General features: G+C 37.3%; 1 pseudogene; it reads left to right on the top strand.

The window, feature by feature from the left end:
- The window catches only part of LOC124402553, a 311654-nt pseudogene that overhangs the window by 169079 nt on the left and 126429 nt on the right, over window positions 1-16146 (top strand).

Here is a 16146-nt window from a genome sequence, read left to right on the forward strand (position 1 = left end):
TTATTTTTTTAAAGGAAGAAAATAGAAATGCTGGTGATAGAAACAATGTTTTGATTCTATATCATAGATGATTATGAAGTATCAACAAATCATCATTGTTATTTACTAAATTAAATTTCAGTTATTAACAAAATTCTATTATACAGAAAGAATAAATTGGAAAGCAATCAACTTTAATGTGGGAGCATTAAAATCTGTGTTTCCAGGGTCCAACTGTGACACTCAGTAACTTCAGGAGTCTCAGTCTAGAAGTGTATGCAGTTCTTACTGCTCTAAATACAAGAACACCCGAGCTTCATCACCAAATGGAAATAAAAGTTAATAAATAACCAAAATAACTAAAATCTAATGGATATTTACACTATATGCTGCATATGAAAATTACGTGTGCATACAATTTTTAGACAACTAATTTTCCACTTAAAAAGAAAATGGTGCAATGTGCTTTTTGACCAAGTTAATATGGTTCATTGAAATGTATAAGCAAACATTACAGGTTTTACTATGTGTGCAGCTCAGTGTTGCAAAAACTAAATAATACAGATTAACTTATACTGTATATAAATACACTTTTGCTCCACTATGACATTAGGATTATTTTACACACTGAAATACCTTATACAAATTGCACAGAGTGGGTAGTTTATTAGTACTATTGATCTACATTATAACTGTGATATGTTGGCAAACATTTAATAATTAAAGCCAGCGGGGGCAAAGTTTCACACATCCTTCACTCAGTAGAAGTACAGATACTCATGTTTTCAAATACTCAGGTAAAAGTTGAAGTACTGACTATACATTTTTTTTTACTCAAGTTTAGGTAAAGAGAGTTTTGGGCACTGACATTAAGTACATTAAGTAAAAAGAAGTCATTACTACTACCTGTTTTAGTGTCACGCTGGTAACCCCATGTCATGTCCCATGGTTTTGGAGGTAAAGAAGAAGAGGAGGAGAGAGAGGACTGGAAGAAGAATAAGATGGTGGACACTGAAGGAGGAAGAGTGTAGTGTGAGATTCAGGAAAGAGGTCAGACAGGGGCTCAGTGGTGGTGAAGAGGTGCTGGATGATTGTGGAACTACTGCAGAAGTGATAAGGGAGACAGTTAGAAAGGTATTTGGTGTGACATCTGGAAATGGAAAGGAAGACAAAGAGACATGGTGTTGGAATGAGGAAGTGCAGGAGAGCAGAAGGAAAAAGGTTGGAAAAACAGAATTCAGATTGACAGAGTGATGAGAAAAGTAGGCAGGAGTACAAGGAGATGAAGCAGCAGGTAAAGAGGGATGTGGTGAAAGCCAAGGAAAAGGCATATGAGGAGCTGTAGGACAAGTTGTACACTAAGGAAGGAGAAAAGGATTTGTAGCGATTGGCCAGGCAGAGGGACAGAGCTGGGAAGGATGTGCTGCAAGTTAGAGCAATAAAGAATAAAGATGGAAATGTGTTGACTAGTGAGCAGAGTGTGTTGAGAAGATGGAGGGAGTATTTTGAGCAGCTGATGAATGAGGAAAGTGAGAGCGAGAGAAGGTTGGATGGTGTGGAGATGGTGAAGCAGAAAGTGAATAGGATTAGTAAGGAGAAATTGAGAGCAGTGATTAGGAGAATGAAGAGTGGAAAGCCGGTTGGACCAGATGACATACCAGTAAAAGCCTGGAGATGTTCAGGAGAATTGCAGTGGAGTTTTTAACAAGATTGTTTAACAAGATTTTGGAAGGTGAGAGGATGCCTGAGGAATGGAGAAGGAGTGTGCTGGTACCGATCTTTAAGAAATGCAGTAACTACAGGGGAATTAAGTTGATCAGTCACACCATGAAGTTATGGGAAAGAGTAGGGTTTGAGAGTCCCAAAGCTTTAGGAATGGCTTTATAACCTTTTCCAGACTGATAGATCTCAAATACTTTGTATATGTATATTATATATGTAAATGTATATTATATATGTATATGAATATGTATGTGACACCGAACAGGCTGCACGATCTGAGGTATCTGTGGAACTACTTACTGGCTGAAATTTTGTCAGAAAGAAATAATAGATAGATATTGACAATAGTCCAGATTTAAAGTGTCCCAGTGTGATTGTCACTAAAGTGTTCATGTGTTAGTTGTTTTCCTGGTTTAGACTCCGAATGGCCTGTGGGGAGAATCTCCTCCTCATTCTCCCTCTGTTTGCCTTCAAGGATCAGACGCGCTTCCCTGATCGCAACACAGAAAAGAGGACTTCTTTATTGGGATGGTTGAGGTCCTCCAATATCTTTCCGGCTCTGATCCAGCACCGCTTGCTGTACATGTCCTGCAGTTCAGGGAGTTTAGAACGCTCAGCTGACTGCACCACCCTCTGGTGCCTGCCATGCATGGTGCATTTCTCAAACCAAGAAGTGATACTACCCATCAGGACACTTTCATCGGTGCAGTTGAAGAAAAAGCTCAGCACCAGAGAGAGTGGCCTAAAGTCTCTTAAGCGTCTCAGGTGGTATAGACGCTGCCTGGCCTTCATCAGGGTGATGATCCCAGCCAACATGTCCATGTGGGCCCCACCTGTGTTTTATCTGGGTTATATGGGCATCACGTGGGCATGGGTCAGAGTGGGCACTTTGATGTCCTGAATGTGGGCCCCAGCTTAGTCAGGGTTGTGGGCCCCAGTGAGGTGGCCCATTTTGTTTGTTCGAGGGCACATTTGGGCTATATTTAGCTATATTATTCAATTGATAATAAAATTCAATTGATGTTTTTTTGCGTGTTTTATATGATCGAAACAAAATTTTTATATATTAACAATAACATAGTATGACCTTTTAGTTAAAAAAAAGAAAAAAAGAAAAAATCGCTTGTGCTACTCACAGAGTCTCCCATTGGCTCCTGTGTTCCCACCTTCTCATTCTAAAGAAACGGTCATCACTCACTACCACTGATCACCTGACCTGACCTGACCTGACCTGACCTGACCTGGATAACCTGACTTGACCTGACCTGACCTGGATAACCTGACATCTCTGTCACGGTAAGAAATTATCTTTTGTTTTAAATTAATCACATTTAACTGTTGTTTTCATTTAATGTATACTTCTGAAAGATTGTGTGGTAATTAAAGTTACAGGCACGATATAAAGAAGGTAAGTGTGGAGAGTGAACTGGTTTACCTCAGAGATAATCACCTGTAGAGAAGCTGAATATTCTTAACGATTAGCAGATAACTAGGACATTGTCTACTAAAATGTGGAAATAACGACTTTTCAAACCATTTTTTACCGTGTTTTCTCCATATAGTGTCCATATAGGAGGGTGAAACAGTAAAAGCACTGTGGAGTAATCTTTCTCTTTCACTACCTTTATAACATGTGTATATACAATACATAGAGAAAAGCTCTGAGGAGATTGTGACAATACTTAACATTATTTTAATGTGATTTAGGTGAAATAGGTAGAGGTGATTAAAAACTTTCATATTTATATCATTTCTAAACATTATAAAAATATGATGCGTTATGATTACGTTAATTAAAGATAATAAACGTTATTTTGCGCTGTTCATAAAGTCAGTCAGATCAGTTAACAGTTTGGGCAAATGTTGGCTTAGAAGGTGTTTACAACCTTGTGATTTTTTAGTCTTTGTTGTTTTTTTTTTTTGACTCGTAACTTGCAGGCATACAAATAAATTGTTGTGCCCTGGTTGATGCAGTAGCATGCACTACTTTATATTAATTTTTGCTTATCAGGAAGCCTGAAGCAGAACCGTTTGCTGAAAACTGTCAGTAAGAAAGAGCTGGAGAAAGCGCTTGGTAAATGGTTCAGAGATGCAAGAGACAGAGAAGGCAACCATGCTTTGATAGCTCAGCGAGACCGTGATCGTAGGGCAGTACAGCCGGAAGTGTAAGTCATATAACCTATAGCTAGTGCTGCGCAATTTATTAATATTTTATCCCGATCACTGTTTTTGCCTCTGTTTAATTAAAGGGATACTCCACCGTGAAATGAAAAAATATCTTATCCTCAAGGCATCCTATACGGTGGCTGATGCAAATAGAAAAAAAACACCAACGTTATCAGTTTGACAACACATGTGCTGCAAATCCTCACAACCCAACCAAACACAGAAACACGCTGCAAATCCTCACAACACAACCGAATAGCACAGATCACAAAATAAATGTTTTAAGGGGACCACACAAAGTGACAAACCCTTCTGGGACTGCTTATTGTTCAATGTCTATTCGTCAGTGGTGTTGATGTGTGTCGATGACCTGAAAGGTGAGTTGTTTGTTTATTTTATCATTGTTTATTTATGATTCCTTGGCCTTTTGGATATTATTATCCTAAATTATCTGATGAAATACACAATTAACTGTAAAACGTTACTATGTTAACTGGCAAAGCCAAGGAATCATGATCAGGATGTTAAACAAAAAACTCAACTTTCAGATCATCAGCACCACCACTGATCAATAGACACTGAACAAGCAGTCCCGGTCGTCACTTGTTGGGGTCCCCATGAAACATTTATTTTGTTCTAATCACTGGCTTTTCGCAAAAGCCAAATTAAAAAAGTTCAGACGCAAGGTTGATATTTTAATTGTTGCATTCATAAGTTTTGGATTTCATGACTGGTCCCCCAGCATAAGTTATTACTGTGCGAGGCAGAGGTGGGAACAATTCACTGATGAGATTCTAGGATATGTCTTAATTATATTGATGCATGTTTTTTTAGCTGCTGTGAATGGTAGTATTTTATAATGTACTAAATTGCCTTTTCTGTCTTCTCTTTCTTTACTGTTTTGTAGGTGTGCAGCCGAGGAATCTGCATAGACCCACCAGTGAACTATTCTACATTAGTAATTCTGTTATTCCTGTTTCCTGTTTTTTTTACTTGAATTAAATTAAATTAAATGTGATTTACACATTCTGAGTTGAAGTAATTTATTTTTCACAGTTCAAATACTCAACCATGTAATTTTAAACATAGTGCAGCACATAAAATCAACTAATATTAGTTGTTTGTTGGTCAGGCACAGTTTTACATTGTAACTGAGGTTTGAAATGGTTTGACAGTGGATTTTCCATAGTAAGATTAAGTACACATTAAGTTCACCCACAGAAATCAATAATGAAATTAATAAATGGGACCTGATTCTCACCCACTGTAGTCCCATAACAACCCCATAAAGGGGGCCATTTGTGGGTTGACCCATGATCATGTGGGCCCCATAAAGGTCCTTTTTGTAGCCCACTTTGGCCCTATTTTTAACACCTATTTGGGACCCAAATGGGCCCATATAAAGAACATCTATACAGGCCCCACTTAGAGCCCACTATGGACCCATCAGTCGCCCCTCTGGGCTAACACACATGGGGCCCATGTGGAGCCAATGGACAAATTTCTCTGGGCTCTATTTGGGTTGCCCATGCAGGGCCCAAGTAACAGCCCTTCAAAAACCCACATGGGGCCCACATTAAAAATGTTGGCTGGGTTAGAGGGTCCCAGAATTCAAGCTACTTTACTTGCATATTGGAATAATTAAAATTTTGGAATGCATACATTTTACCTTCACATGTTTGGTATAATTTTAAAGGTCTCGGTGTGATTGGAAATATGATCTCAGTCCCATATCAGACCCCAGGTTTGGGGAAATTCTCTCCTACTTGGGGAAATTCTGTCCTACTGACATAAGGGTTGCCCCGGAGAAGATCCTTACCAGGTGTTCCAGGTGACATTTGATTTATAGGTCACATCCTGTCGCAAGAAAGGGTTTGCAAAGCTTTTATCACTTTGAATTTACAAGTGTTTACGATGCTTTCGGTATTTAAGGAAATTTGGCAAAACAAGCATTCTGTAGTCAGAACCTCTCTGTGTGTCTCTCTTGCCAGGTATAGTGATTCTCTAACATTTCTTTAGTAAACTGCATTGTTAAAATATTTGGCTTCATGCTGATCATGTCATGCTTCTATTATTTGTTTTAGATGTGACATTTGTTTATTAATTATTGCCTGGCAAATAAATGTACAATTCTTGATTAACTCTGAAATTGTTTATATCCAGTTGATTATGTAGCATGGCCATTGGGTTGGCACCTTACATCTTACTTAGATTTTAGTTCTGTGTTGCTTTGTGTCATTTTGTCTTATATAATAAAAACAATTTATTTGACTGTAGGAGCTATTTTTTATTTCTTGTACATTTAGATAGATTAGTAGTTTAGATAATTTAGATAGATAGTTAGTTAGTTAGTTAGTTAGTTGGGACTGGAGGTGACCTAAAAACAAAAAAAAATACTAAAACAAAAAACTAACACCTGATAAAGATCTTCTCCGAGACAAATCTCACATCAGTAGGACAGAATTTTCCCCGAACCCAAGATCTTTATTTTTGGTCTGTTCTACTGATATTGTACTGAGATCATATTTCCAATCGCACTGAAACCTTTAAAATGATACCAAACATGTAAAGTTAAAATTCATACATTCTTAAATTATAATAAATGCAGTATGCAAGTATAGTATCTTGAATTCCAGGAACTTCTTAATCATCTTTCCATGACCCGGTCATACCCACAGGAGGGAAAAAGGATCCTCGAGGGCCTCAAGGATGGGTGAGTGGGCAGCTGAACAGATGTCTTCCTCTCCTCAAATTAAAGAGATCTTCTCCTCAGATTAGAAAGTTTAATGTTTTGTTGCATGGCAGTTCTTGGGGTCTGACCTCATGGAAAGATCTGACCATTCTTACAACTTCCTCAATAATTCCTGCAGAACAGGAAATGGCAGCACTGGAGAGCAAAAATCTGTAAAGCTCTGGGCAGGTTTAGATTCAGCATGTAATTAGATTCTTACATATAATAAAGTACAAATCTATAATTATTGTAATGTTTAATGAAAATTTAATATTTAAAAAAATGTTTGTGTTTTGTTTCTTTTATTAAAATGTTGGACTTCATTTAAATCATAATGAAAAATTAAAAGTTTAGTTAGAATGCAGCCTTATAACATCTATTGTTAAAATAGAACTTTTAACAACCTCAGTTAGTTAAAAACATCAGAAATAACACTTTGGCATTCAACACATTACAAAATAATTTAATTCAATACAATAATTTTAATACCTAATTCCATTCAGTTTTGTTTGGTTCATTAATTTATACTCTGTAGATTCAGTTCAAGTCACTCGGTTCGAAAGAGTTCGGTTCAATAAATTCATTTAAAAATAATAAGGTCCAGAAGAGTCGGTTCACTGGTTTCGGTTCAATTGAGTCTGAATCAAAAGATTCACTGGTAAATGACTCGATTCCACAGTTCAAACAAAATCTGTAACATAAAACATTCTGTCTCCTTAAAAATATTTCTTTCAGCAGTCTTACTCAAGAAAAATAAACTTTTGTTCTGTTTGTGCAAAACCAGCAGCTGGTCAGAAAGTTCCTTCTCTGTTCCTGGGTTAGTTTAAGGGGTTCACCTCAGTCAGCTTCGTCTCCGTGGTTTGGCTCGTCATCTTACATCAACGTCTCATTGTAATGAACGGTGTTCCAGCATGAAAAAAAAACCCTGACCTGCATATATACAGACAAAAATCAGTTCCCAAACATCTCAAGATTCACTGTTTCTAGTTCCATAACAGAACAAATAGCATTCGTACAGTTCAGAGTCTGATTTGAGGTTTGATCAAGTTTACATTTTATTCTAACAATATGTTTAATTGAGGTCTTGCATGTAGATGATACTTTTAATAAATGTAGTACTAACTTCATGCAGGTTCTCACCATAAAGATGGGATTTTATAAAAAGATTTTGACAAAATAAATTGTTTTAATGTTATTAAATCTGAACTCGTTATTTCTACATTATTTATTATATTAATTTTAATCAGCTTCATTTAACTTCAGTTTCATTTATTTATATCACAAAAATTCAGCTTAAAAATTAAACATGAACCCCCTGTATGTAAAACAGTTTAAGATTAAGTTTAAGACGGTTTAATATTATCAAGAAAATTATCTATAATATAATTATTAATATTCATGATAATAATAATAATAATAATAATAATAATAATAACTGCAGTTGGTTGTCAGATTTCAGTCTTACACTGCCCTTTAGTGGCTCTGTCAGGACTTTCTTTTTACTTAAATATGTACATATATTACTAGTGGTTTTTGTTGTCTAGTTATATCAAGTTGAGGAGTCTCCCCCGTGTGGGTGGAGGAGGAACTGCTACAGTTTAGAGCCTGATTTGAGGTCAGATCAAGTTGAGTTCTAACAGTAAGATTGATTGAGTTCTAACATGTAAATGGTACATTTAATAAATTTAGTACCACCTTCATGCAGGTTCTCAGCATAAATAGTGAATTTTATAAAAACATTTTTGGACAAAATAAATGTTATTAAATCTGTACTCGTCTTTTCTGGATCATTTAGTTTATTACATTAATATTAATCAGCTTTATTTAACTTTAATTTCATTTATTTATATTGCACTTATACACAAACAACTTCTACAGCTTCAACACTACATCACTCAAATACTACTGCCGTGTGTAATCTTCTAATAAACCCTAATAGTGACATGGTGTTGTATAAATAATAGTAAATGTGAATATTCCTTTCAGATAAAAGTCATAAAGTGCATTTTAGGTGAATTTTTAACCACATCTGACTTGAAAAGACAGGTGTCTAAATACTTTTGACCACAGTGTGTATCAGCTGAAAAGCAGCAGCTTCGGATCAGTCGCATTTACACTGGGATTCAATCTGAAAGATCACTTTTGATCATATAAAATATTTTATATTATATATTACATATTTGATTACAGATCATTGGACAAGACACCTGTCAGTCAAGATATACAGGTGAATGACAGGTGTCTCGTCCAATGATCGGTAAGTTTACATTCACAAACAATACCTACCCTTTCCGGTTTGTCTGACTTGTCGTTGTGTTTTCGGATTTGTTAATTTGTTTTTGAATTTGTTCATTTGTTATTGGATTTGTTAATTTGTTTTTGAATTTGTTAATTTGTCTTCGGATTTGTTCATTTGTTTTGGATTTGTTTTGTTTTTGCATTTGTTAATTTGTCTTCGGATTTGTTCATTTGTTTTTGGATTTGTTTTGTTTTTGCATTTGTTATTTTCTTTTCGGATTTGTTAATGTTTTGCACTTCTCGGCCACCGTACTAATTTGGTAATGTTTGTTTATAACTTGGTTTATTAAAAAAAAGCAACATTTTATGTAAAATTCCCTTTAAAAGTGTAGTACAGTGTATTTCATCGTGATACCGCTGTATGATAAAGAAGTGTGTAAATAAAGACATTTATGTGCAGGAAGACCAGATGTAATTTTTCTTGCTGTTTGTGTTTAAATTATAATGTGACCCAGACAGCACCTATATTTTATAGTTTCATTGGAAACAATTTAAAAAAAGGTTAATTTTTATGAACTAACTTTAACAAATACCATTCCCAATGGCATTCAATCAATCCATTTTAAAGGAAAGAGAATGATATAAAAAAAAATGAGATAAATTAAAATTTAAATCTGTGTGACATGAACAACTCATATTTCTTGTATACTTAAATCCCACCCTCCCTCCATCCTCTACGCCGGCTCCAACAGTTCAACACAATTTTCTGCCCTGGGCAAGATTTTATTTGGTGCCACTTCCTTCACAGCCCATTCACCAATAATCATTGTGTTCAAACATTCATAAGCTTATTTTAAATTGTTTCCAGTGAAACTATAAAATATAGGTGCTGTCTGGGTCACATTATAAATTAAACACAAACAGCAAGAATAATTACATCTGGTCTTCCTGCACATAAATGTCTTTATTTAAACACTTCTTTATCATACAGTTCTGTTTAATCTTCCACTTAATTTTAAAAAGTGTTCGATGTCCAGCAGATGGCAGTAATGTTCTACTAAACTTTAGCTCCTTCTAGCGGTATCACGATGAATTACACTGTACTACACTTTTAAAGGGAATTTTACATAAAATGTTGCTTTTTTTGTGGCCGAGAAGTGAAAAACACATTAACAAATCGGAAAACAAAATAACAAATCCAAAAACAAATGAACAAATCCAAAAACAAATGAACAAATTCAAAAACAAAATAACAAATCCGAAAACACATTAACAAATCCGAAAACACAACAAGTCAGACAAACCGGAAAAGGTAGGTATCGTTTGTGAATGTAAACTTACCGATCATTGGACGAGACACCTGTCATTCACCTGTATATCTTGACTGACAGGTGTCTTGTCCAATGATCTGTAATCAAATATATAATATAAAATATTTTAGATGATCAAAAGTAATATTTCAGATTGAATCCCAGTGGAAACGCGACTGATCCGAAACTGCTGCTTTTCAGGTGATACACACTGTGGTCAAAAGTATTTGGACACCGGTCTTTTCAAGCCAGATGTGGTTCATAAATTCACCTAAAATGCACTTTATGACTTTTATCTGAAAGGAATATTCAAATTTACTATTATTTATACAACACCATGTCACTATTAGGGTTTATTAGAAGATTACACATGGCAGTAGTATTTGAGTGATGTAGTGGTGAAGCTGTAGAAGTTTTTTGTGTATAAGTGCAATAAAAATAAATAAAATTAAAGTTAAATAAAGCTGATTATTATTAATGTAATAAACTAAATGATCCAGAAAAGACGAGTACAGATTTAATAACATTTATGTTGTCCAAAAATGTTTTTATAAAATTCACTATTTATGCTGAGAACCTGCATGAAGGTGGTACTAAATTTATTAAATGTACCATTTACATGTTAGAACTCAATCAAACTTACTGTTAGAACTTAATTTGATCTGACCTCAAATCAGGCTCTAAACTGTAGCAGTTCCCCCTCCACCCACACGGGGGAGACTCCTCAACTTGATATAACTAGACAACAAAAACGATTAATAATATTTGTGCATATTTAAGTAAAAAGAAAGTCCTGACAGAGCCACTAGAGGGAAGTGTAAGACTGAAATCTGACAACCAACTGCAGTTATTATTATTATTATTATTATTATTATTAATATTAATAATTATATTATAGATATTTTTCTTGATAATATTAAACCGTCTTAAACTTAAACTGTTTACTGTTTTACATACAGGGGGCTCATGTTTAATTTTTAAGCTGAATTTTTGTGATATAAATAAATGAAACTGAAATGAAATGAAATGAAGTTAAATGAAGCTGATTAAAATTAATGTAATAAATAATGTAGAAATAACGAGTACAGATTTATTAACATTGAAACAATTTATTTTGTCAAAAAGTTTTTTTTTAATAAAATCCAGTCTTTATGGTGAGAACCTGCATGAAGTTAGTATTAAATTTATTCAAAGTATCATCTACATGCAAGACCTCAATCAAACATATTGTTAGAATAAAATGTAAACTTGATCAAACCTCAAATCAGACTCTGAACTGTACAAATGCTTTTTGTTCTGTTATTGAACTAGAAACAGTGAATGTTGAGATGTTTGTATTGGCGCCCAACGTGGGGCCCTGAAGGTCAGCACAAAGGTCGAAAACCTGAACAGGGGACCGAGCATCCTGTGGGCTACAGCCGCTGGAAACAAAAAATTCAGAGAAAAAAGGTAAGCAAACACCTGTTATACTCAAAGTCTGTGATTAGTAACTGTATGCCTATGAGGTTGTCGGCCCCGGGGAGGGTATAGACTGCTGGCCTAGGGCCAAAGAACTATCGGGTGGAAAATTAGTGTTGGATGAGTATAAGCAAAAGGAAAGACATAAAATTGTGAGGTGGAGAGTCACTGCGTATAGAGACGCAGGGTGGGACCCACGTGAATAAAGTTGTGAGGTGGAGAGTCACTGCGTATAGAGACGCAGGGTGGGACCCACGTGAAACTACGGCTAATTGTTTGTACCTTAGTCTGTCGGACTTTCCATATGGTCTAATTAGGTTGCAGACTAAGCAGACCGAAATCGTGTAAACCCAAAAGTGAAGTCTTGGTGATTCGGGTGCAAGTCCCGATGTGAGAAGACAACACTTCTCATATAGTCTAAAACAGGAAAGATACCATAGGTCTTTACTAGGGGATCCAGATTCGTAACCTGGGGTGGAAAGGGTACATTTAAAAGGTCGTGAGTTGTCAGTATAAGAGTAAAGGGCTCGGAGAGTCACCGTTACAGTACGGGTGGGACCGAGGATATTGAGATTATTGAGATGAAGTGATGGCCATGTGTACATGTACGGTAAAAGAGAAACGTTGTAACTGCAGTTGTGTAAGTGTTGTTGTCATATTGTTTATGAAAAGCGTGTTTTGTAAAACCGGATTTATAGTGGTGTTTCTATGTATGTTGATGTTTTGTCTGTGAATTTATATGTATGCCTGTGTTTGTATTGTTGCTTGCTGTTTGCTTACGCTGCTTGGGATGATGCTGAGTTTGTGAGTATACTCATATTATTTGCATATCTGTACTATTGATAAAATAGCATGGTATATACGCGCACACATTAGAAGCACAGGAGAGCTGCGCGTGGACGAGAGACGGAGCAGAAAAGGAGGGGGCGCGGGCACGCGCGTATAGACACGGAGCGCACGAAGGGGGGTGCGCATGCGCATAGGCGCACGGAGTATAGCACACACACATAGTGGTCGCTCGCTGACACACACACACATACATGCATACACTCGGACATACACAGTGCGAATAAACGAATAAATCAAAAGAGAAAATATAGCAAGATAAATGTATGGATTTGATAGACATAGAGATAGAGACGAACGGACTTAGAACTCATTTTGGGACGAAAGAACATATAAAGATAGAAGCGGTATAGAGAGGAGGCAGACAGAGAAGTAGATACAAGACAAATTGTGGGCTATTACACGATTACATGGCATAGAGGTGTTACCAGATATTCCCAGAGGAAAACTGGTATGAAAAATAAAAGCGTCTGGAAACCTCAACTGTTAAGCCCAGTATTGCGCACCCTAGTGAAGCCCCTAAACCTAGTAAAGCCGTGATACACCTGTTTGATTTCATAGCAGACCCACACAACGAAGACGAGGAACCATTGATAGAATTAAATGCAGAAGTACCTGAACAATCTAATTATTGCTCAGGACTGACGGCAACTGTTGTAGTAGAACCTAAAGAGGTTTTGTGGGAAAGAGGTGTAGCCACCTCGATTCTAATCGATAAAATCAACTCGTTAAGTGGACAAAGCCGAAAGAATCCAACACGACCTTGTAAGACAGTGAGACGGATAAACGTCCATCTAAAGTGGTCTGCTCAAAATAGAAACCCAGGCCACCGTGAGAAGCACACAGAGCAAGACAAGGGTGCATCATGAGCAAGGAGGAATCCCCAATCACACCTGTGGATGTGATAATTATAAGGCATAAAGGGGCTGAAAAGGAGATCAAAAATACATGAAAAATGGAAAGACCTGACAGCTGGGATTTGCAATGGCCAGAAGAGGAACATTTAACAAAGAAAAGTGTGATGTAATGAAAACCAGAATTGGAAATTGGGGAGAAATAAAAAAAGAAAAGAAAGAAAAGACAAAACGGAAATTAGACATCATTGAGTGGTTTGAGCATGAGGGGGAGATGTTAAAAGTGCACAAAGAAAAGACAGAGAAGGAACAGGAAGTAAGGAGGAAAAGGGTCAGAAAAGGCCTCAGCCCCACCATTGGAGGAGTTTGAGGAACAGAAGAAACCACCACCATATGCTGAAGTAAAGAAGCCAAGGTGATTAGCTTCTACCCAGTACTAGGAAAGAGAGTATCACGACATACAACTAGACATAACAGGAGGACGCATTGAAGGGAGGATGGAATTACCAGCTTCAGACAACAAAATGAACAAAGGAAGAGCAAGACTAACAAACAGAGTGTTATTTCAGAATCTTGAAGGAGAAGAGGAGATAATGAAGAAAGCGGCAATGAAGGAGATATGATTATGAACATGATTATGATTTAGATATCCCACCTGAAGAATGGGAAAGAAAGCGAGAGGAACTAGAACCACCTGAGCATGACCAGAATCAAAGACATCGCCAGAAAAAGCAAAAACAGAGGCAAGAAAGGTGTGAAAGCACCCCTAAAGTACAAGAAAGATTATGATCGCTGGACATTTGGAGTGAAAAGAAATGGCGTATGGAATGCACTTGATCTGCATACCCAACTCAATCTGATCTAACCAAGGTGGAAAACCTGAAAATGGACGAAAAAGAAGGAGCTGCGGCCTTCATTCTTAAATTACAGAAAGCATGGGCTGAAGAGATGGGGTCAGCATGGGATGAGACAACGGCTAACATCACATTATTCAAAATAATTTTGAAGAGGCGCTTCCAAGTGAAGTACAAGAACAGCTTGAATCAGTTGTGGGACTTAATGCACTGCCCTGGGCAGCTTTCCAGGCAAATGTCACACATGCTGTGGAAATGCACAGGAAAAGAAGAAGCAAGCAAACAAGCAGCAGAAGATTTAATAACATTGCTGCACAAAGCACAGCTCGGAGAGATAGCACGGAGCAAACAAGAAAATCAAGAAAAACGAAAAGAAGAGAAAAGTTCAGCTAAACAAGCAGCAGTCATGATGATACCAACAAATGCACAGCAGGATCCAGCTAGTCAAACCATATCAGATCAAGGAAATCAGCAACTAATGCCTGTGGGACAACCAATAATGACCTATCCAATGTATCAACAATATCCACCACAAAACAGAGGGTGGGGGCAAGGAAGAGGCAGAGGAAGAGGAGGAATGTTTCAACCAAGAAATTATCAACCACCGAGAGGAGGAAGATGCTGGAACTGTCAAGATCCCAATCACATGATGAGAAACTGCCCCTATCCAATAAGACAACAGCAAGGAAACCAGCAACAAAATCAAAGCTGGCAAGACCCCGGAAATTGGGCAGGACCATGGATGGGCCAGAATCAGCAGAATCAACAAACTCCGGGACCACCTCAAGGTAACATGTGAAGATGCCCAGAGAAGCCAGAGGGGGAGCTGGTACAGTGCCCCACCTCACTGTACCCTGCACAAGAACCAACCATAATGGTGGATGTGAATAACCAGCTCCAGACATCGTTTTGATTGACACAGGAGCAACATTTACAAGCATTGGAAAAGAAGGCTCTAAGCTCCCCCTCTCACGCAAAGCAGTAAAGACAGTAGGCTTCTCGGGTAAAACTCAAACTTTGCATTTCACAGAGCCACAAGACATAACAGTAGAAGGAATCACAATACAAGCACCATTGTTGTATTCCCCCAATACCCCAGCAAATCTATTAGGCAGAGATGTACTGTGTAAGCTAGGAGCAAAAATCTTCTGTGGACCTACAGGAGTGTGGGTCGAACTTCCTGAAATCCTAGCTCAACAGTGTGTGATGGTAGAAAGAAAAATAGAACAACAAACACTGGATAAAGTCTATTGGCTGGAACTCGACGGGACATCCTCAGAAATTCACAAGCTATATGACCACTGGAAAATATGGTTTACAAACATGCGTCCAGACTGTGAAGAAACCAGAAAACCATGGCATTGCACAATAAGGTACGATGAGGGGGGACAAGATGAAGAATATGAGACTTTGTGGGGAGAACATGTAGAAGGGAACCAGTACAGTCTCAAAGCAGAGAACATGATCCTTGGTCCCCAAGGGATAGCTGCAACAGTACAACTACCAGACCACATTGCACAGTGGTATTCAGTCGAGAACTCTGTTCCACATGTCTCCCTAATGATCGGGCAAAATTTTAAATCAAAAGACTTAGGGCCAATGGTCAGAGAAGCAAGCCAGATAACTGAATGGATACCAGTGGTAGAAAATATGAGCATGACATTAGACAGGAAATATCTCAGAATAAAACTAACAGCTGAAGACAGTGTGGTAGCTCACACTATTTTGATCAACAGACAGATGCAAGTGAGAACACAAGTAGGACAGGTAGGACAATGGCAACAGAAGGAAGAACAGGCTGAACTAGAAGAAGAACAGGTACTGAAACAAATTCGAAAAGCTATGGACTAAACATCAGACAGATGTAGGGTTAGTTAAGTCATCAGGGTTGGAGAAAATTCAATTAAAACCCAATGTGCAGTTACCTTACCAGAAGCAATACCAATTGTCGCAACAAGCGATAGAAGGGATAAGACCAACCATTGAAG

Source organism: Silurus meridionalis, chromosome 19 (genome assembly GCF_014805685.1).
Source record: "Silurus meridionalis isolate SWU-2019-XX chromosome 19, ASM1480568v1, whole genome shotgun sequence".
Taxonomy (NCBI): domain Eukaryota; kingdom Metazoa; phylum Chordata; class Actinopteri; order Siluriformes; family Siluridae; genus Silurus; species Silurus meridionalis.